The sequence below is a fragment of the Triturus cristatus genome, chromosome 2_2 (assembly GCF_964204655.1).
Source record: "Triturus cristatus chromosome 2_2, aTriCri1.1, whole genome shotgun sequence".
Classification (NCBI taxonomy): domain Eukaryota; kingdom Metazoa; phylum Chordata; class Amphibia; order Caudata; family Salamandridae; genus Triturus; species Triturus cristatus.
In genome coordinates this window covers 283,119,420-283,146,756 of record NC_140582.1, presented here as the reverse complement: position 1 = coordinate 283,146,756, position 27,337 = coordinate 283,119,420, and the positions used below count along the sequence as shown (strand labels likewise).

At 45.2% G+C, this 27,337-nt stretch overlaps 1 protein-coding gene across 1 annotated transcript in view; it reads right to left on the bottom strand.

Annotated features, from left to right (window-relative positions):
- LINGO2 (leucine rich repeat and Ig domain containing 2) overlaps positions 1-27,337 on the bottom strand; it is a 3,888,832-nt gene that overhangs the window by 1,890,698 nt on the left and 1,970,797 nt on the right. The gene's annotated exons all lie outside the window — the stretch shown is intronic.

The window sequence follows — 27,337 nt, the reverse complement described above, 5'->3', positions numbered from 1 at the left end:
CAGCCCATTGTGCGCCAGCACAGGGGAAAAAGTCAGGAATGAGCCAAACGCCTTAAATACAGCGTATTCCTGCCCTTTTTCCAGCGATGCAGTGCATAGTGCCACGTTTTCATAAATACCCCTGAGTTTATGCCTTATCAAGTGTAAATCACTAATCTGCAAGTTACAACTTTTAAATACAAATAGGACTCCTCCTGAATATGTGTTGTGTATCTTATGCGCACAAATGTATGACATTTACAAACAGAGTTGACTTATTACAAGTTTCTTAAACATTACGCTTGCTAGACAAATTGATTTAATTTTTTCACCACTAATTATGTTTTCTTCACATGCCACTGCTTCTTAAAGCCGTTTTGATAGGTTTGCATGGCCTGCTTGGAAACACTGTACTTTTTGCACAAGGAAACATGGAGAATTTTTCAACTTTTATTAATGCCCAAAAATATGTTCTCTGTGTTCCCCAAATATGCACTGCTTTTCTATAGATAGTACACTAACACTTTGTGGGTATACTACTCCAACAGTCCATGGGTATGTCCACTTCTGCACACCAATTTGGAAAGTTAGTGCACATTATGTATCTCTAGATTAATGCTATCATGCAAGGATACTATACACATGCGTAGACTGTACGTTTGTGAATCACACACTTTATTAAAAGGAGCACCTCCATTTTTTCCTTTATTTATATCTTATCTATACCTGGACCAATTTGGTGAAGCTCAGTGGAAGTACCAAAGGAACTGATTACACTTTAGATAATGACTTACATGTCAGAGTCAACAGCTGAAGGGTCACAGAGATTCCTAATCAACGGCAACATATCACCACCATCCCCGGTCACGGTTGGAGTCCCTCAAGGATCAACCCTGGCCCCCACCCTTTTCAACCTTTACCTAGAACCGCTTAACAAAGTATTACACGCTGCTAATATCTCCTATCATATCTACGCTGATGACACTCAGATCTACATCAAAACCTCATCTCTCAAAGAGATTCTCTCCCTGAACGAATCCCTGAAACTCACCGTCCAGTGGCTCGCATCCTACCAACTCAAACTCAATGCAAAGAAAACAGAATTTTTCCTGGTCTCCCCTCCCAATACCAACCTTGAGATTCAATCATGGATTAAGGCTATCACAGCCTTAAATTGCCCACCGACCATGGTGGACTCAGCCGAATCCCTGGGAATTACCCTCGACAGCAACCTGAACATGCAGGACCACATCAATTCGATGGCCAAAACAGCCAGATTCCACCTGAGCAACCTTAGGAAATTGAAACCCTTCCTCGATGCTCCCGACCTAAGAATGGCAGTCCAAGCACTTGTCATCTCTAGACTGAAATATGGCTGCTCTACCCTCTCGGGTTTACCCAAGATCTCCCTGGCACCCCTTAAAGCCTGCCACAATGCGGCCGGCCGCTAGACTACTTACTGGCACAAGGAAATACGATCATATTTCCCCACACCTGAAAGCTCTCAACTGGCTTCCCCTGGAGGCTAGAATACAGCTCAAGCTAGCATGCATCACGCACAAAGCTTTATACTCTAACTCCCCTGCATATCTGGCACAGAAACTTGTGATCTCCGGAGGAATCAGACACTCCCGATCTTCCAGAGACCTCTTGCTCCAACCTGCACGCTTTCAGAAAAACAAACTTACAATCGGGCCTTCTCTGGGGCTGCTCCAAGAATATGGAACTCTCTCCCACCCGACATCAGAAGAATCTCCTCTCTGACTCACTTCAAAAAGGATGCCAAAACCTTCCTTATGGGTAAATTTCTCATTTAAATTTTGCCTCAACCACCACTATGGCCCTGAACTATGGCCGTCCATTGCCTCCCTTCGGACTACCTAGTCACCCCATCAGAAACTTGGGGCCTTGTCTTGAATAATTGTAAACGTAATCTGTAAATATGTTATCTCGTCTTGAGTAATTGGTTATATAAACTGTAAATACGTGCCCTTCTTTCCCTTATGTATCCGGCACCCTGCCACCCTACTAGCCAGGCTAGCTTGAATCCAGTGGCACACATATACCTGTCTGGCCTTTCACCTACCACTCACTTCACCCCTTTAGACGTACCCTCAGTGTGCTCTAGTGGTAGTGAAATGTCATCTCACAATGGCTAGTGATTTACAAAGGCCAGACTGAGTTGAAGCGCAACTGTGCAAACAAAGACCTGAAAGGGTAGGCTGGACACATGTTTAGAAAAACACCACTGGTGCAAAAGCGCACACCGGCCTGCAATGGCAGGCTGGACACATGTTTTAAAACGTCATAGGTGCAAGTGTGCACACAGTCCTGCAATGGTAGGCTGGTGACCTGTTTCACAGATATCAGGTAAGCACCATTTCCTAACATGGGTAAGAAGGGTGCATGCACCTTCACACACATTTACAGTGGGAAAGTGTCCCTGGCCCTAAGGCCTCATCAAGACAATCATCAAAACCTGGGAGATCTCCGATGAGGAGAGCCTACACCCTAGGTAGGGAAAACCCATATGGGGGTTCTTCCCTACTCAGGCAGAGAACATGCAATTGTGTGCCTACATGGTCATTCACCTACCCCGAGCTTCACTCAGAACTTAATCTAGGTCTGCTCTGGTGGTAGTGAAAGGCCCCCTCAGGGTTGGCTAATGAGTGAGAAAGGCCAACCTGAGCAAGATACATGTTTTATAGGCTATTCCGGTGGGTGGCACAATCAGTGCTGCGTCCCATTACTAGCCAGTGCAGTATTCCCTCCCTGGGTATGTGGTGTATCTTTTTAGAGGGCTCTTAAAGCACCCTTTCCTGGCATGTGTAGGAAGGGCACATGCACTTTCCCGCTGCAGTACAGTGGAAAAGTGTCCTGAGTCCTACGGTCATGAAAAGAGAGTCAGCAAGAACCAGGAGGACAAAAAGCAAAACTTTTTAGGGAAATCCCCCTAAAAGTGGCCATGTCAACAATGAATAACTGAGGGGAAAAAGGAGAACCTTGAAATCAGTAGGTCAAACGCCCACAGGAATCATTTGAAAATAGCCAGGTTTTGAGAGGTTTCTGGAATTCCGTTTCACTGTGACTAAATCTGAGTGGGACAGAGAACTGATTCCAGAACATGAACCCCATTACAGAGAGAGATTTGCCTCTCTTTGTTTTATGTCTGAAAACAGGGATGGCTAACAAGTTAAGGTGGGAAGATCTCAAGGTTCTGGAAGGCTTGTAATGTTTAAAACGGTCACAATGATATAAAGGGCCTGAGCGGTGGAAGGCTCTAAAGACCAAAGTCAGAGTCTTAAAAATAATCCATTTAAAGAACGGGATCCAATGCAGTTTCCTAACTTTAGCGTGGGAGTTTCAGAACCAGTCTGACTGCAGCATTTTAAACCACTTGAAGCCAATGTAATAGATGTTTAGTAATGGCAAGATGTAAGCTATTGCAGTAGTCTAATCGTGAAGTGATAAGTGCTAGTACTGCAGTTTTCCTTGCTGTCAAAGGAAGGTATTTGGAGAATTTCTTTAATGATTTGATCAGAGAAAAATAAGTACGGGTAACAGATACTACTTGGGAGTGAAAAGAGAGTGAGCAATCTAATTTGATGCCGTGATTGCGAGCCACTTTGAATGGAGAGGGTGGAGATGGAAAATTGGTAGACCTCTACTACCGAGGAGAAAATATATTATCCAAATCAAATAAAAGAACCTCTGTCTTGTCAGTATGACATTTCAGGGTATTAAGTTCCATCCAGCGGATGATACTAAAAAAACTGTTTTTAAAATTGGGCTTGAAGCCAGAGAATCTTTTTGTCTAAAGACAACACCAATTGGGTATTCTCAGCATATGATGTGGAGGTGAAACCAAAAGAACCAATGAGAGCCATAAGAGAAGATAAGTAAACAATGAAAGAGGTCGGACTCAATGCAGAGCCCTGAGGAACACCAAAATTGAGAGTTTTTTCATTTGAGCAGAACTGACCAATAAATATAACCTGCCACCTGTTCTAAAGAAATTACTGTAACCAGGCCAGGGACTGCTTGTAGATACCAGACTTTGTGAGTCATTGGAGAAGAACTGAGTGAGATATGGTATTGAACACTGCAGATAGATCTAAAAGAATCAAAACAGTGTCAAGGCCTGTATCCAGTGTAAATTAGATAGTTTCAGAGATTTCTAGCAGTGCTGTCTTGGTAGAGTGCTAAAGTCTAAACGCAGATTGAAAAGGGTGAATACTGCCAGAATTGTCAAGGAAATCCATTAACTGGACATTAACCAAATATTCTAGCATCTTAGCTGGGGTCAGGAAGAAGAGAGATGGGTCTAAAATTGGCTAGGATTTTTGGGTCCGCAGCAGCTGTTTTTAACAGTGGTTTGACCATAGGCAGTTTCCATGACTCTGGAACGAGAGCTAAAGAGAGGGAAACATTCAGAATGTTATTAATAGCAGGAATAATAACTTCAGTAGCTTTCTCGATGACCATGGGAGGACAGGGGTATAATTGGGAACCTGATTTATAGTGCAAAAGAGCTTGGTCTGACTGCTGGAGGGAAATGTGCTGAAAGATGAACCAGAACAGACTGAGAACAGAATTAGGTGGCTAAGAGTCAAGTTCTGGACATGAAGGGGTAGGTACACTTTCGGGAATGTGATTTAAACTCACCTTGATCTTGAGAATTTGTTCTTCGAAGTAATTAGAAAGATTGTCACATAGAATTTGAGTGAGAAGGAGATCTCCTTTATAGGCTTTGGGATGAAGAAATGACTTAGCAATCTTGCAAAAGATTTTATGGTAAGACAGTTACTTGGCCTCTTAAATGAGCATTTTCAAAGCAGCTCTGTGAATGAGTTTGTTGTTAAGGCTGTATTGAGATCTCCATTTTCTTTCATACTCTCTACAGACCAGCTTCTGTTTTCCCAGGGATGCTGTAAATCAAGGTGCCGAATTGCCTAAACAGTTCCAGACAGACTTGGGTAAGGGAGCATCCTGGATCCAACAATTAAATATCTCAAGGTCCTGAGACAACTTACCCGTAGAATAAGGAAGGGAAATTGCAGGTGATTGGTCAGACTTTATCCCAGAATTAAAAACTGCATCCTCCTACTATGTACGTTGGCATGGAAGTCCTTGTTAGTACTGTACAGTTGAGGGTACTTTATATGACAAAATTGAACATCTGATGACATCCCTGCACAGGACAGGTAAAATGAATGTGATGATACAACCGAGACAGAAAAGCAGACTTGAGACCATCTGTAGCAAACATTGGGATAACCATGTTTAAATCATTAAGAAACATTGAGCTGCTACAATCAAGCTTCTGTGTATCAATAACATTGAATGTATGGAATATATTTTCATAATAAGACAGAAATATTATATTTTTATCTGTTAGCAAGATTGAAGCATAATTTGCTCTGTTATGCCAGAAAGGATAGATCAAATAGCTATTATATGCTCTATTTGAATGATTTGAAACATGTATTATTAGTTTGCATGTCAGCTAAATTACTTGTAGTAATCAAAATTAAGCCATGCTTTTAGATCGGACCTTCCACTTCAGAAATTATGAAAAACTTAATAATTTATTCAACAACACTATTTATCACTGGAATGCAGGACATGATTGCACAGATTAAGTTTTGTGTATCAGTGAAAGACGACTTCCATTTTTCTTGGTGGCCATCTTGTGAATGTGTGAGCAAGAATTCTCTTCTGTTCTATATGTTTCAACGCAACAGATGGAAATAAACAAATGCATTAGAGTCAATATAATTTGCTCTTGAAACACTATCCTAATTTGGAGGTCAATGACCATATCATGGTGGCTGCCTAAGGATGGGCTTTTTGGCTCAGGGAAGACCGAGTGCTTCTTTTTATGCACCTGTAGTACATAAGGTGAATTCATTCAACGCACTGGGGCATATTCTCAAGGAACTATCGCTGAGTTATCGGCACTTTATCACACCCAAAGTCGCGATAAATGTATCGCCCCATTCACAAGCTGGTGCTAACAGCCCAAATCGCCAGTTTACCTGCGATAGCAGTTGCAAAAAACATCGCCACGGATGACTCCGGCAACTATCGCTAATGAGATGCAAAGTAGGCATTCCCGAGCAAAAACGCACGACAACACCACACCTCAACATTCTCAACGACCAGCCAGATCAGCGATGAGAACACAAAACACGTGATAAGGCGCGTTAGCAGCAGGAAATTAACACCTGTTCTGACCTGGTGCAAAGTCAGTCTACAACCGGCACCAGAAAAGGTAGCCCAGACCACAGCCACACATGAAGAACAACAGATGCCATGGAGCCTACACCATGCATCCTGGAGCCCAGAGAGGGCAACAACACCCACTGCCACTCCCCCCCCGGGACCACAACCCAGGCACCCCCACCTCCCCGGACCAAGAGAATGCACATCAACGTCACGAAACATACACAAAACCTCCTGATGCTGCAGAATCACATCAACTAACGGCCATGTGAGTATAGAAAAAGCAGAATCAAACATCCACCATTGATAGTCCAAACAAAACATCACAATCAATTTCAAAGTCATGGCGGGTCATCCCTGGACAATCAGCAAGTGACAACCTGTAAGACAATATCCCAGATAAGAAGGTGTGTCAGGCACCCATCAAAGGACAGAGAGAGAGGGAAAGAGAGAGAGAGCGAGAGAGAGACTGAACAAGGCACATACATGCCAACTGTTGCGTGTGTCTCGCAATTGGTGCACCCAAAATCTAAGGCCTGGCAACAATTTCAGCGCGAAGGCTACATCACATTTCAGAAATGCAAGCAGTAGCCAGACCAAAATTAGGCATGAAAGCTCCTTTGTCTCAATACACAATGCGGAATGACCGACCTTGGTCTCCAATGGGCCCGGCACCCCCTGAGTGAGATACCATACCAGACTCTGCCCACTCCCACACCACAAACTGCGCTAATGAAAGAGCAACTTGTCCACACCCCCCACACACTCATCCCTGCTCGAAATACACCTGCATGGCATGCCCCCAACACATCGGCAAAAAAGACAACCCATATGTCCAAACGTTGAACACACATACGACTCATTAATCTGAGCTGTGGCATATCATCCCCAGAACTGCCGCCGGTCTGAGAAGTGCCGGTGGTACGAGACCAACAAACGCAATGGCAGGCAATCCCGGGCACATGCACAACCCCAGTCACGTGGAACTGTACCGTGCATGAATGCTGCATCTGTTGGGAGCTCTGCCAATGGCAGTTTTGCAAATCAGTTACTGTCTGGCGTACGTCACATGCATCCAGCAATGGTTTCACTGTTGATCATGCACATTCGAGTGGCCCATGGAGGTCTCCCTACCCAACACAATGGTAGCTGAACTGGATTACGACTTATGTGTGTGCCCCCTGTTGGCCCACAAACAGGAGTGCAACCGGGATACCCGGGCATGGGACGCCTTGATATGTGGTGTCTGTGCCGGCAGCAGTGGATGAGAGATTGCAGAAGTCATCGTGTGCAGTGACCACATCGAGGCGCTCCCCTATTGGGCTGTGTTGTGGATTGGTGAAACTGCGTGGTCGGAGCACAACTGTCCGGACCAGTCAATGGATTGTCTCTCCCTCGTGTTCCTTGAATTCAAGAATGACGTACTTCTGGAGCTAAACGCCTATGAAGCAGCGCTCGCATTCATGGACGAGTAACTACCTTCCTGCAGCCACAACTGACTGAAACCCAGAGCACAGGTTCCAACACCGTGTTGCATCCTGTAAGATTGGTTCCATAAGCCAGTACAACACTGGACATGTCTGCATTCGCTCGGACTCACAATGCATGTGTGTGCACCTACGCCTGTTGCCACACACCTGTGCAAGGTGCTGCAGCCCCGTGGGCAGAGATGCACAGCGTCGTTTGGCAAAGTTCCTAAATCTGACATACTTACGGAGGGAGACTGCACACATGGAAATGTAGCACAACATGTGACCTTGTTGGTCCCTTTCACCTGCTCACTGTCAGCAGAGCACACAGTCTGCGCAGTCCGGTGGTACAGCTCCAAGCAGATTCCATGGGCTGTGAGTCATGTCCCCTGACACGGGGCAATGGCCAGAAGCCAAACTTCACATGACTCGCCCAGCAAGGCAAGGTGGGCTGAGACTGTTGCCAACCGTAAGGATATGTGTACATTTTTGCCACCCCATTCCTTGAACCTTGACACGTTCCAATTCTGCCTGTAAGTGTCTTAAGCAATTGTCTGCCTGTTGTGGCCCATCACCTGCCCGTACTGACACGTACATGCTAATAAAGCCTACGCAACTTCACCAGTGCACAACTGTGATGACTGTTGATTAGTATAACCAATCGTGTGCCTCAATGAACATTGTCCATACACAGGGAGGGACAGACTGCCTCTGGTACATAGGTGGCGAATCCCCATTGGCAGCTCCACCTCTGTGAGCCACACATTGTGTTTGCGATAGTTGCTGGTAGACCTGTGCTCTTACGTGTTTTCAGCAATGTGAGTATGGTGTCCAACTTCTTGCCATGTGGATCAATATGATCCATTGAACCAGACTGTGTACACACTGATGTGTGTGAGTACATCATGCGAACAGAAGTTCCGTAGCCACAATCGATGGGGGATGCTACTTCAGGCGGGCTACCGATTCTGACATTGACACACACAGCCCTATATGATACATGTACGTTGGGCTACGTTGGGGGATGCAAGATTGTTGTGCATGTGCAATGAGGGCACAGCTAGTTCACACCTTCACAGTCATCTAATTGGCCATGTGGGACAAGCTCAAACATGCGCATTGATGACATTTACAAGGGTGTACCTTTATGTGCAATCAACGTCCCTACATTCATCCATACTTGTACACGTGGGTGAAGATAGACATGACACATCTGTGTGATTTGGAATGTTTTATTCACATTCTGGGGAGTCTCGGAGATGGAGGGGTACATGGCCAGTTCAAGTCCACATTACGTGGTTGCCCAGTGGTGGGCCAACCAGAGTCCTTGGGGGAATGCAAAGTTAATCTGAAGAGGAAGAGTACAGTCCTCAGCCGGCTTGCTGTGTCATTGGTGCAAGAGCAGATATGGCAGTCCATGTCGGGGTCCTGGTGAATTTCACATAGTGTTCCGGGGGACAGTGGGAGGTGTTGTTCCAGGGCATGATGCACAGGCATGAACCATGCAGGGACTGGCCATGTGGCGGGTACAGATGCTACTGCTTCCTTCCTTACACAGTTATTGCACTCCACAGCTTACTCCTCTGAGACGTCTTCTGTGTCCGGTGTGTCAGGTGTGTTATGTCTGTATCACTGTGGGCCACTGACACATCAGGGTGCGGAGGTGTAATGGCCGCATCACTGTGTGCCAATGACACATCAGGGGAGGAGTAGTGTGTGTAGAGGTTCCTGCAGCAGTCATCTGGTACAGGCTCTGTGGCAGCAATGGCAAGATGAGGATCTGCAAGGCCTGGAAGATCCCAGCTACATGTCGCTGGTGTTCAGCCGTGCCAGCTCTACTTCCAGCCTGCATCCGCTCCATGGTCTCCATTGTCCTCCGCATCTGTGCCAACTCTGTGCTGTCATCACTGGAGCCTGTCTGACTATACAGTTCTTGTATCCGAGTAATGACCCCAGCGAAGTCAGCCAAGGATTGTCGGTGAGCAATGGTGCGGACAAGGGGGGGGCCGTTAGGGATTGTACGTGGTCCCTGATGGGAATCAGACACCCACATATGGCATCGAGTTTGGCTGCCACGAGGTTGAAACCCACCCGCAGTTGATCTGCCAACTCCTCCTTGCACGCTAACACACGATGTTGGAATTCATAGTGTTGCTCGTGGGGGTCCTGTGGGCCAGCCGTGGTGGTGTGTGCTTCCTGCTGTGTGTTCTGTGCAGGGTGTGGGCTCCCCGAGATGCTGCTGGGCTGCCCTGCTACTGGTGATGGTGTGTAGAGGCTGTCCATGAGCCGTTGGAGGGTGTACACTGTGACTGTTTTGGAGGAGCTGGCTATTTGCTGGGAAACAGTTCACATTTGGACTACGTGACGGATGTGAGGTTGAACTCGTACATCATCATCTCACAGTGTCATACAATGCCAGATGTGATTGGCCAGTTTCTATGCATGAGCAGCACCAGTTGCGTCCTCTGTCCTGTGGTGCAAAGGTTGCACTTTGTACCACATTGTCATCAATGTTGATGTACTGTGATTGCTATGTGTGTGTGCTGCATTGTTGGCACGTCGGCCCTGCAGCTCTGATTTGGCGGCCCCTCATCCCTTTGAGTCGATGTGCCTTTGACTTGTGTGCTTTTTTGGGTGCCGTGATGTTTGCGACTTGGGTCCTTTGTGCACTTGTACATATTTTGTACTCTTGTGTATTGTTTGTCTGCAGATGTGTTGTTGACGTCATGGGTTGTAGGTGCACGTGGATGTGTCAGAGTGTGACCTGCTCCTTTACGGATGTTGTCCACACTCAGCCAACTCAAAGTCGTCTTGTGCACCATGTCATGTATTGTGACTGCAGCCATGCTGTCTGTCATGCAGTGTCACTTGCATAGTCCGTGTGGCTCAGTGAGCCGCTGCATTTCTGGATTCAGCACATGTGCATGGGTAGGTTGTGGCATTGGTGATATGGAGGAGGTCCCATTTGTGCACATTGTGGACGGGGGCCTACTTGGTGTTTTTATGGATGTTGCAGTGTGCCAAGGGTTTCAGGGACATGTTCCACACTCATTGTGGGTGTGCAGTGTGCTGCACATGATTGTGCATGTGTGCCATTGTGCCCATCTCCCTCCATCCCCCGAGGCCCTGGTCGTTACTCACCCTGTTGCTGTTGGGTCAGGTCATATCGAGCTGTGTCCAGACCCCCAACTCCTTGCACCGTATCCGCAGTGATGACTGTGGCCACCAGTTGCTCAAGCTCATCCAGCTCCTCCTGTGGCGCAGGGGTCCCACCTCCAGTAGCCTTTGCTGCCTTCCTGTTGGCAGCGAGTTTCTCCTTGGTTAGGCTGTGCATTTCATGCCAGCGCCTCTTGACCTCCTCCATTGACCTCCTCGACACTCCAACTGCATTCACGTTGTTGACGATGGACTGCCATATATCCGTTTGTGTTGCCAATGACGTAGTGGAGTTGATGAACAGTTGTTGGTAGTGTTCTGTCACCTCAGTGACGATGATCTCGTCTTCCTGCGGACTGAACCTTGTCTTCCTCTTCCTCTTCTCCTTGCCCTTCCCTGAGCAGGGGGTACCTGGCTGGTCATCCGTGGGGCTTGTGGGGTTCGGGTAGTCCTCTGCACTCGGTCCGTGTGCATCCATGGTGCTACGCAGTTTGATTGGGTTTTGGTGTGTTTTTTTTTCTTTTATAGTGCATTTTCCCACATGACGCGTGGGATTTGCAGGCTTGTGGCTGGTTTTCGCAGATTTTGGAATCGCGCTTGGCCTCATCACAGCTCGTGTTTCGCATTTTTGCGGCGTCACATTGACTTCATTGCGGACATTTGAGCCTATCGCATGGTGCCGCCGGCTTGGAAATGTCACATTCCAAGGTGTTATTTTCCCGCTATGGACTGTGATGTGGGGAGTTGCATTAAGCTACTTTCGCGGTAGTTATCACACGTTCTTGAGAATATCCCCCACTATTTCTCTAAGTTAAGCAGGGCTTTACGTGGGATAAAAAAAGTAGGAGATCTCTAAAAGAGGCATGGCCTATGTAATTAATGGTGTGGCTTAAACAGATAACCAACATTTCTGTACTTTCCATTGTATTTAACCCGACCAGTAGTTTGGTGCCTCTCTGAGCTTTCTTATATTGTATCCAGATAAATAAAACAACAACAGACATACACCTAAGACCAGCCAGGACTATTGGATTTGTCAATTGTTGCTAGCTTCTTTAAGAGATAAATGAGTAAAAACAATAATTTTTGGGGTAATAATTAATATTGAAAATATTATAATTCTAAAACGATTAGACATGAATTAAACATTACTGAGGCCTCTGAAAGGGGTACCGGTCTGTAGAGTGTCTCCGTCTCTCCTGTTATCTTCTCTTTATGTTGCAAAAGTATGCTCTTTTTTCACATTTCCTCAACCTGCATATCTTGCATTCTTTCCTCTTCAGTACCCACTTTTCACACTTTCCTGAATGCATTTCCTTGCATCTCCTTCACTTCAACACCCACAAACACGCGACTCATCAACTCACCTGAAACCATTGTATTTTCTTTTATCTTCACCTTGTCAATATTTTGACATGGTGAAGGTAACATTTTGCCAACTGTGTACCTCCTTCGCACACAGAATCCTCAAAAGATTCACAATTACAACTGGAATACATTGCTATTGCTCTGTGCAGAGAGGCCAACGATTGGATGACCATGTATTTTGAACACCTTTCTGACTCACTGACAGGCACTGAGAAACGCTAACTGCTTTCAGCCACAACTCCAGATCTCTCAAACATGGCCCGTTGTACACACCTAAAAGCAACTCAGGTCAGAGTATTCACTATACAAGAATAATATGCTACACAAAAAATACAGAAACACAGCATCCTGGAAACTGCAAATACTCCTAGGGAATGCAAGTTTAAGTTAAACATGTGAGATATAAACAGGAAATACATCGCTAACCAGTGGCGGCTGCTACAGGGCCCTGGTGGTAAGGCAGGCATGGGGAGGCAGGCGGGGGGATGTTCGAAAAAAAAAAAAAAGGAGTTTGCACTTTACTGGCCACTGCCTCTCCTCTGTTCTTCTACAATCGACGATGCAGGAACAGGAAGCACCCAGGCCCCCAGACTGCCCTAGCCAATCACAACGCTGCTGATAGCACTTAAATGCTCATACTACTCCTCCCCCTGCTGTTTGACAGCCCAGCCTAGTCCTGCCCCTTAAACAAAACAAGGCCAATACTGTAAAAATAAAATGATAAAGTTATGTTATCATTTTATTTTCCTTGTGGGGCGACGTTCCTCTGCCTTAGCAGAGAAGCCACTGCTGTCGCTAACATGGATTGACTTAACCTTTTTACACTAGTTGTTCAGAAATCGATCAGTGTCTTTGCCTGTAAGGTTAAGGCCATGCATAAAAGTTCTGACATGGACCCATTTCAATGTCCATTTTAATTAATACCGGGTCTGAGACCAGGAAGGATCCAGCCCATATAAAGCACTGGTAGAGCTCAAAACAGTGAGCAATGTTTGCCTCTGTGTTTCAGAGCTGTCTGAAAATAAAGTACTAACTCCCAAAAATATCAGGTTATATTAATTCCGTTTTCACACTGCAGCCGGATAAAAACAGGGTCTGTCTTCTGAACTAAGCAGGTAAAGCCCATCATGACAGGGACCCTGGTCCGCACCTGTACTCGAGCGCACGCGGTGCAGGCAAGGGCTGTGCGCACATATCACAATCAAACTGTACTGTTTGCAACTCCTTTGTTATCGCAGAGATTTCCCACAGGTTCTGCAGACAGTTTTCCTGAAAAAGGACAAGTATGTAGGGCATATTTACAAGGGGATTGTGCCACCGGAACGTCAGTCTGTCTGACGTTCAAGTGGCGCAATACCCTGCTCCACATTTACAAAGTGGCGTTAAGGCACTTTACGTGGCTTATTGTCACTTTGTAGATATGGCACCCTTTCACGCACATATATCTGAGTGAAAGGGGCGTGCAATGGGTGTTGGTATTCGACCGCAACATCCATTGCTTTTTGACTCTGCCCCTGATGTACAAGGATGTGCAAATCTGAGGCAGCACCAAAAACTAACCCCATTCAAAAGCATGTGTTAGATTGGTGCAACGAGGAGAAATACTTTTACTTCTCCTCGTTTTTACTCCTTCTATGTGTTCTGCATTCTGAAGCACACATAGAAAGAGCAAACCACCTTTAAAGATTAATTATGTGCAGGATGGTGCCCCTTCCTGCATATAAACAATCATTCCCTGCAACACAGGCACCCTTGCACCATAGTGCAAGGGTCCCTGACTTGCAGGAATGATTCCCTGCAATGCAGGCACCCTTGCACTATAGCACAAAGGTGTCTGTGTTGACTCTAAGCAGCTTTTTTTAGCACAAGGGAAAACGTAATGATGTGCCGTATTCTTGCAAATATGGTGCATCCCTGTGTTTTTGAAATAACATGGTGCAGCAAAATTGCTTACCGCACTGCGCCATTTCCTAGTAAATACACCCCTTAATTTTCAGATTCTGATGGGGAACGACCACCAGTCCTACTCTCAAGTACAAATTGAGTATGGCTCTGCCCTCAGTAGATTGCAGTCTGTGATGGTAAAAATTATAATATTATGAAATAATAAGTAATCAGACTTAAAGTAATTTGACCGTGGGGAATAAACCTCTATCAAGCCACTGATAGAAAGTGCTAGAATGAAACAATTTCTGCAGTTTGTCGTGGTCTGTAATTTTCCTATCGAGGGGCAATGGAATTATGCAGGTTTGTGGCCATGATAATTTCCCGCATAATTGTCGATTTACCACACTTGTACCTTCATTTCTGTATAATTCTTAGACTTTAACAAAAGTTTTTTTTTCCACTCATATGGGTCAGTAGAAACTACCAAAAGTGCTCCGCATGGTGCCACACAGTGGCAGACCGTTTGCAGAGGTAAACTGGTAATTTTTTTGTTACTGAACAAATGAAATAATAGTGCCACAGAAAGTGAAACTTTACTCCGTATAACTTGCCGCATAATTTTTAGCCGCATAATTAGGCAATGTTGTGACTTAATTTGGTCCTCCGGTGGCGAAGGTCCCGCCAGTAGGAACCCCTGTATAACAGCAAAGTAATTGCTGTACTTAATCACCGTCCAAAAAAATGTAACTTCACAGATATTCCGAAGTGACCTCATCATCCATTTGCACTGCCTGTCACATGAGACAATGACTATTCAGTGTAAATAGGAGCAATACAAGTATTTTTGGCGCCACAGGCAATAGTCTATTTTGGAATTATAGCTTTCACTATAAATTCTCTGTTGTCATTTTTCTGCGCCCCATCTTGTCATTTCGCAAATCCAGGACTGCCTGACCTTGCCTCCAGGAGTGTAATTCGTTCTCAGACATGCTGCATTCTCTGACATTGTTTTTTTCCTGTAAATTCCCTAAATGTTGATATGTGATGCAGTGCATTGACTTGCATTTTCCTGCTTAATCCAGACAGTGCTTCGCTCCTCTGGCGAGGACCTGAATCTGTCATAGACATGAGATTGCTCAGACCCCATTTCTTCGTGCATGGTTGAAAAAGGGGGTTGTAATTTGACCCATGGTGGTAGGTTTGATTAGGTGTGTCTAAGTAACATGTATGTTCCAATCAAGGCGCAACCAACTGGTGGCTGAGCTTCAACATGAAGTTATGATGAAAGGTGAGTGTGGAAGTGGACGCCTTCCAAGTCTTTATGTTAAAATTCAGAGCTGGCCTTTGCTCAGAGAGCACTCTGGTCATATTATCAAGCCAGGCGATAAAATTAAAGCTGCTTTAGTGTCAGAAAACTGCCGCTTAAACTGCGATAATGGGCTTGATAATATGCTCTATGGAATTCCAATTGAAGCCCATGTTAGATGTGAAGGACATCTAACATGGGCTTCAATTGGAATTCCATAGAGCATATTATCAAGCCCATCGCCGTTTTAGCGGGAGTTTTCTGCCGATATAGCGGCAATAATTTTAACGCCTGTCCTTGATAATATGCCCCCAAATTTGGTACCACTTTTCACTCGTCCTCTTTAACCCTTCTATGGCATTAGAATTTGGGAGGAGGAGGATTTAGAGGGTGGTGATAACTGACCTTGCATGAGTTTAAGAGTGGGACTTTGAACTACTGAATTTTGAAACACTGGCCATTAGGGTGTTCCATATTTGGCAGCTTGACAGTGGATAACTATAGGTAGGGGTGTTAGTTTACTTGTTAATCACTGCTAGTTGGAAGTGGGAGTGATTTAAAGGGTTTTGCACTCTGATTGTATTTATTGTATATACCAGCTTTCAAAACCATCTATTACTTGAATTTATAAAGCTACATTTTTAAATTATACAATTTTACCTATTATATTTATTATTTGAAAGCTACATTTAAAAACCATTATCTATTTATCATATGTATTTGCGTGACAACTTTTTTTCTGTGGACTTCCAGCTAATGTTTTATGTTCAATATTGAAAATAGTACAATTATTTCAAATAAATGTCTTGAAAATTTTGGTGGAGTATTAGGAAGCCGAGCGGGGCAAGATTAAGACGAACCATGATAGGAAAAACAAACAAAAAACCGACGAGGGTGCCAGCAGTCTTCAACCACACTTTTCTTTGGATCTAAGTGATAGGGAGACTGCTACAAGGAGCTCCAGCGCGCCTCTGAAGGTCGGTTCCCTCGGTGTGGGCCCAGCCTGCACATGCTAAAGGCTGGCCCTAGTTAAAATTATTTGCATGTCACGTTTTTTAAGGCTCTCTGAAATAAAGAGATCCCCAGGAAATGTGTCATACCTGTAAAAATGTTATTGTACACATTTTCACTCCTGCTTCTGCTCTAAAGTAACAAGTTAGATTACTTTAGCCCAGGGCTTTTAGTGGGATAAAATGGAAATAAATGTTGGGGGGGAGGTCTCTAAAAGGGGCAAGGTCTTCCTCGTATCTCCTTCACCTCACAACCCCACATACAATGCGCCTACAAACCTGTAAGTGCTGAATTTTCTCTGTATCTCCTTCACACACATTTGCACAGAATCGTTACTGCAACTGACATACGAGACAATTGCTGTGTGTGCTCTGCAGAGAGACCAAGGATTGGATAACCATGTGTTCAAACACCTTTTTGGACCCACTTCCAGGCACTGTGCGAAACCCGCATTGCCTTCAGTCTTAACTCCAGAACTCTAGGCCACCTGTATTGGACTCAGTTCAAAATATGCACTAAATAAGAACAATATCCTATACTTTTTTTAATTTTTTTTAATTTTTTTAGAGTTTTATATAGCACAAACTTGACCCGAACATATCCAGTATCAGAGTGATTTACATGTGCACCAGTTTCGTTACAAATGGACACATTCATTTGTGTTAGGCAGGGGAAATTAAGTGATATGCCCAGAATTACAGGATGGTGAGCGTCGTTGCCCAGACTCGAACCTGGTTCCCCAGTTTCGAGGTAGACACCTCTAGCTGTAAGGCCACATCCTCTCCCCAAATACGAAATAAAATACAGAGACCATAAAACTCTTAAGGAATGTAAACAATCACTATTATTGATTTTCAGGTTCAGCATTCCATCAGTTTGGCCAATAGAGTTAAGGACAGGAATATGGGACTGATAAGGTCACTGGTTTAATATGCGTTTTGAATTAGTACCAGATCTGAGACCCGGGCGGACACACCCCACTTACAGCTCTGCTGTAGCTGGTCATTTACAGAAGAGGCAGAAGGCATTACATCATCCTGATCTGATCAACAGTGCTGAGGATGGGGGCTCATTCTAACACTACTGAAATGCAAGGTAACGGCACAGAGGACTCAAAATCTCCCTGCGTAAATCATCTTCTGCCACTGACAAGGCAGCAACCCTGCCAAGTACCACCCATCAGGCGTTAGACCAACGCATTTTAGTGCTGTAGTCCACATCACCGCACTGAAATGCAAAGTCACGCATTATAGCGCCTCCGCAGCTGTCATGCCGGAGTGCTGCTATTAATTAGCACTGACCAAAAGCAGCGCGCAGCATGGTCTGCGCTGTTCGTGGCCTAGGTACAGTCTCAGTAGCGCTCCTTGCTGGCTCCACTCACCCACACTGTGGCATGATTCAGTTCGCCATGTGACATGATCGTGTCATGGAGAATCTGAAGCAAAACATTATTTCTGCCTAATGGCATGCTGAGAGACAGACTTATAGGCTTGCCACCCACAGTGCCAGCAGATGGCACTAATGTTTTCTTAAAGATTAGCCAGCTCAGAGCAGTGTTGTGCTGCACCAGTTCATTGCTCAGCTTCCTCTGAGTGATGCAACATGCGTTCTGGACCTCACCCAGTTCACCAGCCAGACCACGGCTGCCAGACTCAGAGAGAGTTTGGTCCCTGTGTTGCAGCAGGCTCTCATGAATGCTTTCCACGCGAGTCCCTGGACCAGACCGCGGTGATCTCTGAGTGACCGTCACTCACTGACTCTTAGGTATTTATAATTTTCCTAGGCTAATATATTTAATTTAGAGGTCATCACACTGGTTGCTGAGCTTTTTACAGCTAAGTCTGTTCACTGTGCGCTCTGCTTTCTGTGACTCAGACTGCACTTGACGGTGCCGTAGATGGGCTGGTTGCACTACGCTCGACTCATTAATGGGGTCCTACTGACAACCCAACCGCCAGGACACACAAGAGACAGACTAAAGGTGAATATGCGAGTGCAGCCGCAGCAACCAGGCAAGCAGTGCAGAAATTAAAAGCTACTCTGAGCACCCTCAATGAAACAGCCTCTTTCAGGAGGTACAAGGCCAAGAAAATCACCAGCCTGCCTGCCCAGGCTGGCGCTTATGACCCATATCACCACTCTATTACAGCTCCATAGCCCCTTGCCCAGACCGGTCAAAAAAGCTCTCTCTCTTAGCCTGGATGCACTTCTATGCCACAGTCACACGTGAGTCCAGCACAGGTAGCCCTGAAAACCAGTGAATTTGCGGTCAATGTCTGCCAAATTGGGTGTCTAAAGGGGTCAAGGATATGGTATTAAAAATATTCTATAATTATTTTGTTGTTCATTCATCTTGGTAACTTACAGTTACATGCAAAAACACACAATTTAAAGAATTAGATGATAAATTCACTTTTCCGTTGTGAAACCTCAATTGGTTATTGGAATCACGGGATCCCTTTTGTTTACTTGTGGAACTTCTGTGGCACTCACCTAAGGGGTGGAGGGTGCTTTCTTCAAATAACATGGGTTTAAAACCTACTGGCAGTGGGGCTGAATTCTTTATGTGCTTGGGAGTTTTCATGAAACAATTACATGTTAAGACAAGCATTTGCAATGCAATAGGTCTCGCATTATAAAAGTGTGAGCAGTTGGCATTGCTAATAATAATGCAACACTAGCTGTTGGCATTGTAAATGATGCCATTTATTTATGTGTTTGTTTTATAAAATAGATTAAAAAGGCATTGTCATGAACAATGACAATAGCTGAAACCTTTGCAAATGCAAGACCTATTGCATTGCAAATGCTTGTTTCAGTACTGCAGGCTTTTTTAAAGTTTTAGTCACTACTCAAAATGAAAGCCATTTTATCAGCGTTGCCAGTGCTCCTTTATGTTTAATGCCCTAAATGAAACACAATGTTCTAAGCAGATTGCTAAACAGCATCTCCAGCCTCAATCACAATGTCTCACTTCATGCTGGACAGTGGGCACCCTGTTTTTATGCAGCGCCAAGACGGGGTGAACTAATGCACAGACTGAGGTCTGTCAGCCTCCGAGGCTCAAAGCATTCCTTGCAACAGTCCGCTGTGTCAAGGTATTGCCATGTGTACAGCACACACTCTGCAAAAGCAAGTGGTTTCAAAGTTGGGGGTGACTTCCCAAACTTTCCCGAGGTGTTCATCGTGTTTGGTGACAGCGTATTTATGCTGACAGCCAAAAAAACTGTTTGTGGTTGTGTGTGTGTGTTGTGTGTGTGAGGTTGTGTGTGGGTAGTTGTGTGTGGGTGGTTGTGTGTGTGTGGTTGTGTGTGTGGTTGTGTGGTTGTGTGTGTGGTTGTGGTTGTGTGTGTATGTGTATGGTTGTGTGTGTGTGGTTGTGGTTGTGTGTGGTTGTGTGTGTGAGTGGTTGTGGTTGTTTGTTTGTGGTTTTGTGTGTGTGAGTGGTTATGGTTGTGTTTGTTTGTGGGTTTGTGTGTGTGTTTGTGGTTGTGTGTGTGGTTGTGTGTGTGTGTGTGGTTGTGGTTTTGTGTTGTGGTTGTGGTGGTATGTTGTGGTTGTGTGTGTAGTTGTGGTTGAGTGTGGTTGTGTGTTTGTGTTATTGTGTGTGTGGTTGTGGTTGTGTGTGTGTGGTTGTGGTTGGGGGGATTGGGGATTGGGGAGGGCAGAGGTAGGGAAGGAGAATGGAAGGAGGAAAGAAGAGGAAAGGGGATGTAAAACTAGTGAGAAGTGTGCCAGGAAGGCAAAGAGAGAGATAAAGAGAACAAGAGGTTCAGTGGGGATAGAATGTGAGAGAAGAGAAAGTGAAGGGGAAGTGAAGTGAATTGAGGACAGCAGTAGGAAGGTGTCAGATTTAGGAGGGGACTAGATAGGGGGAAGGAGAGTGGGGGCATACTAGAGGAGATGAAATGGGACCTAAAGATGATAGAAGGGCGGGGGGAGACGAGTGAACATCGATGGAAAAAGAGGAAGATGGAGGGTGGAGACCTAAAGGGTGATAAGATGAGGCAGGATCGGGAGGGACGAGTACAGAAAGAGCAGAAGCTGTGGAAGGAGAGAAAAGAAAATAGAACTGGAGAAGCATGGGGAGGGGGCAGGAAAGAGATGGGGAGGAGAGAGAATAAAGAGTGGGAGAGAAGAACCAGGAGAAAAGGATGGAAGGTGGAGAGAAGAGGGGGGAGTGGCTGAGATAAGGGTGAGGATGTAGGCAGCCATGGCCTGTATAGGGCGTGTTAGCGGGGCGGTGACGTGGGGGGTGAAATCGGCCGTATGAAGCATTTTACAACCCCCCACCCTGCCCCTCCCCCGCCCCACGTCACCGCCCCGTTAACAAGCCCTATACGGGCTGTGGCTGGATGTAGGTGGAAGAAAGAAACTAAAAAGAGATGGGAGTGGAATGAGACTAGAGGAGAGGGAGGCTGGAGAAGAGAGGGGCAAGAAATAGATAAGGAGGGCAGGGGGAAGCGAGGCCAGAGGAGAGGGAGGCTGGAGAGGGGGCAAGAAAGAGATGAGGAGAGTGGGGGGTAGCGAGGCCAGAGGAGAGGGAGACTGGAGAGGAGGGAGAAAGAAAGTGATGTGGAGGGAAGCGAGGCCAGAGGAGAGGGAGGCTGTAGAGGGGGCAAGAAAGAGATGGGTAGGGGGGAGGCCAGAGGGGAGGGAGGCTGGAGAGGAGAGGGGCAAGAAAGAGAGATGGGGGAAGTGAGACCAGAGGAGAGGGAGGCTGGAGAGGGGGCAAGAAAGAGATGGGGAGGCCAGAGGGGAGGGAGGCTGGAGAGGAGAGGGGCAAGAAAGAGAGATCGGGGAAGCGAGGCCAGAGGAGAGGGAGGCTGGAGAGGGGGCAAGAAAGAGATGAGGAGGGTGGGGAGGGCAGTGAGGCCAGAGGGGAGGGAGACTGGAGAGGAGAGGGGCAAGAAAGAGATGGTGAGGGGGGAGAGACCAGAGGAGAGGGAGGCTGGAGAGGGGGCAAGAAAGAGATGAGGAGGTTGGGCGGGTTAGCAAGGCCAGATGAGCTGTGAAGCATCCAGACTGTCCTGAAGGAAATAAGGTGCAAGGTCGGGGTGAGGCCATAAAGAGTTCAGAAGGGAGGATGGAGAGGGGGGAGAGTAGATGAATATGTGGTGGTGGGGACGAAAAACGTGCTAGAAGCGAGCCGGGAGAGAATAAAAGAGGTGTGGAGAAGAGAAGGGTTTTACGCAGGTAGAGGGGTAGAAGGACGCTGCAAGGCGAAAAAAGAACATCGGAAGATGAGAAAGAGGGGTGAGGCGAGAGTGGAGAAGATAATGAGATACAGATGAGACGATGGCGGTGGAGACGAAAACAATGAGATACGAATGAGAGGATGAGACGGAGGCTGGAGAAGTGAAGGGCGTGGAGGGCCGGAGAAGGGTGGGGGAGCGAGCATAGGAAAAGGGAGAGAAAAGGCTTCCGAGGGAATGGTGGAGAGGAGAAGAGGAAGGCCGTGAGGCGCAGAGGGAAGAGGTGAAAGAATGAAATGTGGAAGCGTAATAAGGGAAGAAAAGAAAGTGAGGGAGGGGGCTCAAGGGTGGGATATTGTAAGAAATGGGTGGCAAAGAGAAGTGATGGGAAGGAAGAAAGTGGAGGAGAGAACATTAAAAGAGAGTGCTGCTCTAGAGGGGACACAAGGAAAGGCAGTACAGGGGGTGAAAAGGGTGTGTGCACACTTAAGAGTGTGCACCTGAAAATGCGTAAAGGTGGTGAGAGGGAGCAAAGGGAGGGCTGGGGAAGTAATGATGTGGAAGAAGTGAGACGTAGGCTGAGATGGGGGTAGAGGAGTAGGTGCAATGGAATGCCATAATGAGGGGGAGTGACGTAAGAGAGAAGGAGCATGAGAGAGAGGTTAAGAGAGGGACGTGTGGTGGTGTGCATCAGGAGGTACTGGGACAAAGGCAGTCAGAGAACGAGGGAAATGAGACAGACCACGTATAGAAAGAGACAGCAAAGTGGGGAGGATGGTTATAGGATTAGAGTCGGCGCAGGTAGAAATGTGGGGAAAGAGGTGAGACGCGGAAGGACTGCATGGTGGAAGCAGGAAGGAGGGGAGGAACAAGGGAGGGGAAGGAAGCACACTAGGTGGAAAGGGGCAGGAGATATAACGAAAAAGGAAGAACAAAAACGGAGGTTGGATTGGCCAAAGAAGAAAGAGGCGTCACGCGAACTGGAATAAATAAAACTAAAAAGGAGGAAACTGGAGGAAACAAGCATTGGCCACGAAAGCCATCGCGATCACGATCGCTGTGAAAGCGAAAGTGATCGCGATGACGCGCTAAAACGTGCAAGGGATGTGCGCGCAAGCGCGCATGCTTGTTGCGCATTCTAGCAAGCTGGCTAAAAAGCTGGGGGGAAAATGCTACCGCCGGCCACAGCTTGCGCGCACACATGCACTGCAAGCTGTAGCCGGCGGTAGCATTTTTTGAAGCCCTCACTTAAGGTCTCGCCAGACCAGCGCCCAAGCGCTGGGTCAGGCGAGACCTAAAAAAACTGGTGAATAATGGACTGCTGGAGCAAGATCAGCTTTTGTCTAGTGACAGTTTTTACAAAAGAACATGAACCCGCATATTCGCGAAACTGTATTTTATGAGGATTAACTGCGAGAAACTGCTTTTTACTAGGTTAGTGCCCTTCCATTTTTGTGCTTTGCAGCAGTTTTAGGATCTTCTTAGAGTTTCTCGCTGCTCACATGGGTGTAATTTCTGATACTTTTGTTTCCCTCGTCTTCCTTGCTTGATTTTACTCACGAGAAAGTGTCAGTCATAGTCACTAATGTCACTCATAATTACACTGAAATTATGAAAATGTCACACATAAGCAATCTGAAACCTTGGTAGCTATGAGGCAGTGCCACCAAGAGCTTCCGCTCTGCGCTCTACCTCTGAATGAAACGCACACGTCTATAATCACAATATGGAAAATGGCTGTGCGATGTGCTCGCGTACACGCTGACGAGTGCGTGCAGGTGCGCATGTGGGCATGTGGAGTGGGGCTATGTTTGAGGCACTTTTCTAATTCCTGTTCTTTCAACCTAATGGGACACAGCAGCAGAAAGTGGTATAAAAGTGTTGATACTTCCTCCATACGCTTGCAGTCCCACCATACTTATTAATAAAAGACAGCGACTCTGTTTTGGATGTTCCTAAATTAAAATATGGGGTGACAGTTTGGTCAGGCTTGGGTAAAAGAGGTTCGTGGTGTTTCTTGCATTTTTCCGTATATTTAGAGAATAATTGTTTGTTTCAACTTGAGCAAATAAAGAGGGTACATGCACAGGAAGCATTTTCAGCAAAGAAACAACAATGAAAGATGTTCAAACTCTTCATGTTTTCGCTAATAATACATCTTTTGGAATCTGAGGGATACCGCATAGAAAGTGCCAATCTAGTTCTTTCATTATTCATAAACATACTCTATTATTTACCTGTTCATTTGTTGCCAGCTGCATCAGTCCCTGAATTCGGCTGCACGCTATAATTTTTATTTCTAGTATTTATGTCATTTCTTATTTGCTACAAATAAAAATTATGTGAACAGAATAAAAATTATTATAATCATTTCTAATCTCCCAGGCATAAAAATAAACATACTAGCAACAAATAAAAAGAGATAGATGCAGATCATAGGTCTTCTCTAACAATGTAAAATCTCAATGACTATGTTGTGGTTATTTTGTAGCGATTCTCCAGGAACTCAACTAAACACACAATATTGGAGTTTCACCATGTGTTGCATGTCTAAAAGAATGAGGGCAACTCTACTGCGAGTTTGGAGCTATGTCCTCAGGAAATCAATAGTGGTAATACCTTATCTAGAATTGCCAATACCGTTAAATTATGGGAATTCATTTGAGCTGTATTACACTGTTACAGGTTTTTGGTTAGGAAGTAGGGGTTGCAGGGAAGCTTGTAACAAGGGCTTTTGTGCTTAGGGCTAGGGATTGTGTATGTTTTTTGGGAAAAGGGTCATTAGTCTCAAATGCTGCATTCATGATGTTAGCTGCAGGTGGTGAGCAATGGCAATTAATTTTGGGGCCAGGGACTTATTTTTCATCATCAGACTTTGACTCAGTGCAAGAGAGAAAAGACCAAAAAGTCTGACAGTAAGAGGAAGGGAAATAGTGGCAAATAGAGAAAGATAGGGATGAAATAAAACCAAAGGAACATGTATGAGTGGGTTAAGTGACAGGAATTGTACGGTGGTGGAAGAAAGAGTTATAAGGAAGAATCATACGAAGGCAGCCTTGGTATTTGGTAATCCCAACGCTCTCCAGCACTGGTAACCAGTGGTGTAGCAAGGTCAGGTGTTACCCGGTGCGAAAACTTTCTTGTCACCCCCATCTTAATGTACAAATACAAACAAATAGCATGCATCATAACGTTTACATTACTTACCAAACTCAATATCATAGAGAAGAGGATGATCACAATGAATCAATAAACTAAAAAAGTAACAAAAATAAATTCAGCACTGCACTTATAAGCTTCAGTATTAATGCACAACTAACTCAACAGAATGACGTGGGGTGACTGACCAGCACGGGAGCGGATAGGATTGGTTGCGGGTTAAGTGATGATGAGTCACGGGTTGTTTACGTCTCGCTCGAGTACAAACTGCAGAGGGAAAGAAACACACCCTCCCCTTCCTTATCCATACGCTCTCCACTACACAGCGTCGAGTTCAGCCGTGTTTCGTTGCATTTGTTGACTGAACTAAAAAGTTTCAATACGTATTATGTTGACTTGCTGAGGTTAATTAATTGTCAGACGAAATTATGAGACTTGTTTTAAATAATATATATATTTTTTTAAAGTCTAGTGAGCCCCCAACCCTTTTTTTTTTTTAAACAAACATTTTTGCCATTTTGTCACCCCCCTCAGTGATGACACCCTGAGCGGCCCGCACCCACTGAACCCCCCTTCCTATGCAACTGCTGGCAACAGGCTTATGAAAAAAATGTTGGCTCTGCATTTATTCATTTTTCAAATTAACCACTGTAACTGAGGGACCCAGACATTCTTCTTTCACACTCATCTTTGTATTTTAAGTTCGTTCTGAACTGATTTTCGATGGTAAACCTGGACAGATGATGGTTAATTTTGTCTCTTTGTGTTCACTGAGATCCAAATACTCCTTGTTTTTCCAAAATTGTTTATCTATGTTTGAGCTGAGTAAGAACACGTGGGATCGAATTTGGCGATCCACCATCTATTCACACTCGGGACGGAATCTCCGCATGGCACACTGCAGAGAGTAGGCCGTATGAAGATTCTGCCTGAGGGCGGAGATTCCAACACGAGTGCAGAGACTCCGTGGCGACTGCGTAGACTCCACACTCGTAACTTTACTGCACGTAAGTACCTTTGTGAATCGGGCTCTTGGTTCGCCCCTCAGGTGCACATGACTTTAGTCATATTATGGGATAGGCCTCGGCCTTCCCACACACACTAGACCAGCATGAGCTGGGCCAAAATAAAAAAACTGGATATTAGATACTGGCCGTTGGGCACTTAACGCACTGGAATATGACTATAAACTGAGGAGGGGACATTCCTTCCTTATTGGACCACGCTTTAAAAAAATGGCACTATTAAACCAGATTCAATAATAGCCGTGTCCTGGTCAGAGAATTATGATCTTCTCAAAGCTTTTTCACTGATCAATCGAATTGTGGCTATTTTGGCTTTAGGTTCTCCTGGCCTGACACAGTCAGCTTGGCTGACTTAGTCGGATCAAACTCTATAAAAGTGTTTAAGTTTGAAGGTGAATTAGATTGACCTAAACCTCTATCCAACAATTTGCACTTGTGAGTTGGCTTACCTTGATCCATGGAGTCTGGCCAGAATTCATTGAAAGTACTTATTCTGTACATCTACCAATCTAACAGAGCATAATATACCATGTCATTTGTAATGTGCATGCTCACCCAGAAGGGTATCTTGCCCCTGAATAACAGATGTTTATTGTTACCCAACTCAATGGTACTCGTTTTCTCGACCTCAGCAAGGTAAAAGTTTGAGTGGACTCACTGAGATTTGAACCTGTGACCATGAGATCAAACACAGGACCCTACCATACACACATTAGTCCTCTAAGCCACCGGACCCATCTCAGTCATTAATATCAAATTACATATTATAGTTGCTTCCTATAGAAATGTTGAAAATTATTAAAAAACTATTGAACCCACTATAAAATGTATTCAATTTTTACTCCCTTTATATTGTTAGTTGGATTTTTTATTTAGTTTTTGCAACTGCATTTTTGTAAAATGTGTCATAGCACTGATTGGGCTATTAATTTCTGTGTGTGCCCAGGTTTGAGGAGCCCCATGATTCAGGAGCAGCTTCTTTAGCTTACACTATATAACTTACCTCTAAGAGTAGTATAGAAAGAAGGGCGTATCTACTCCATACTGTTACAAACCTGTTTTGGCTACAATGGCTGTCTAATATACCTTGAAGTTGTTGTTCCTGCTTGTTCAATTTTGCAGTTATACTACTGTGTCTTTACTTTACTATTTACTTGCCTGGAGCCTCTGGGTAACACTCATTCAACAAGTCTTTAGAGCTGTTCTCACTTGGGACTTTATCATCCTTATCTTCACTTGCCCTTGTAAATCTGACCTAGGTTTGCAGTAAGTTTAGATTTCGAAGCCCGTCTGCTGAAGACCTCGATCCGCGCTGGCTCAGTCTAGTAAAACCATCTCCAGGGCCTTTTCCCATGCACCACCCACCTTGATACTCAAGCACTCCAGGGAGACAGATACCTTATTTACATGGGGACATCACTATAAATTGTCATTCCACTAATAGTACAGATTGGTTACTTCACAAGTAGGCAAAGAAGCTCATAATGACCTTGTGTGCAGTCATACAATACTCCCTTGGATACCTTTCAAGTATGGACTCAGGTCTCATGGAACACC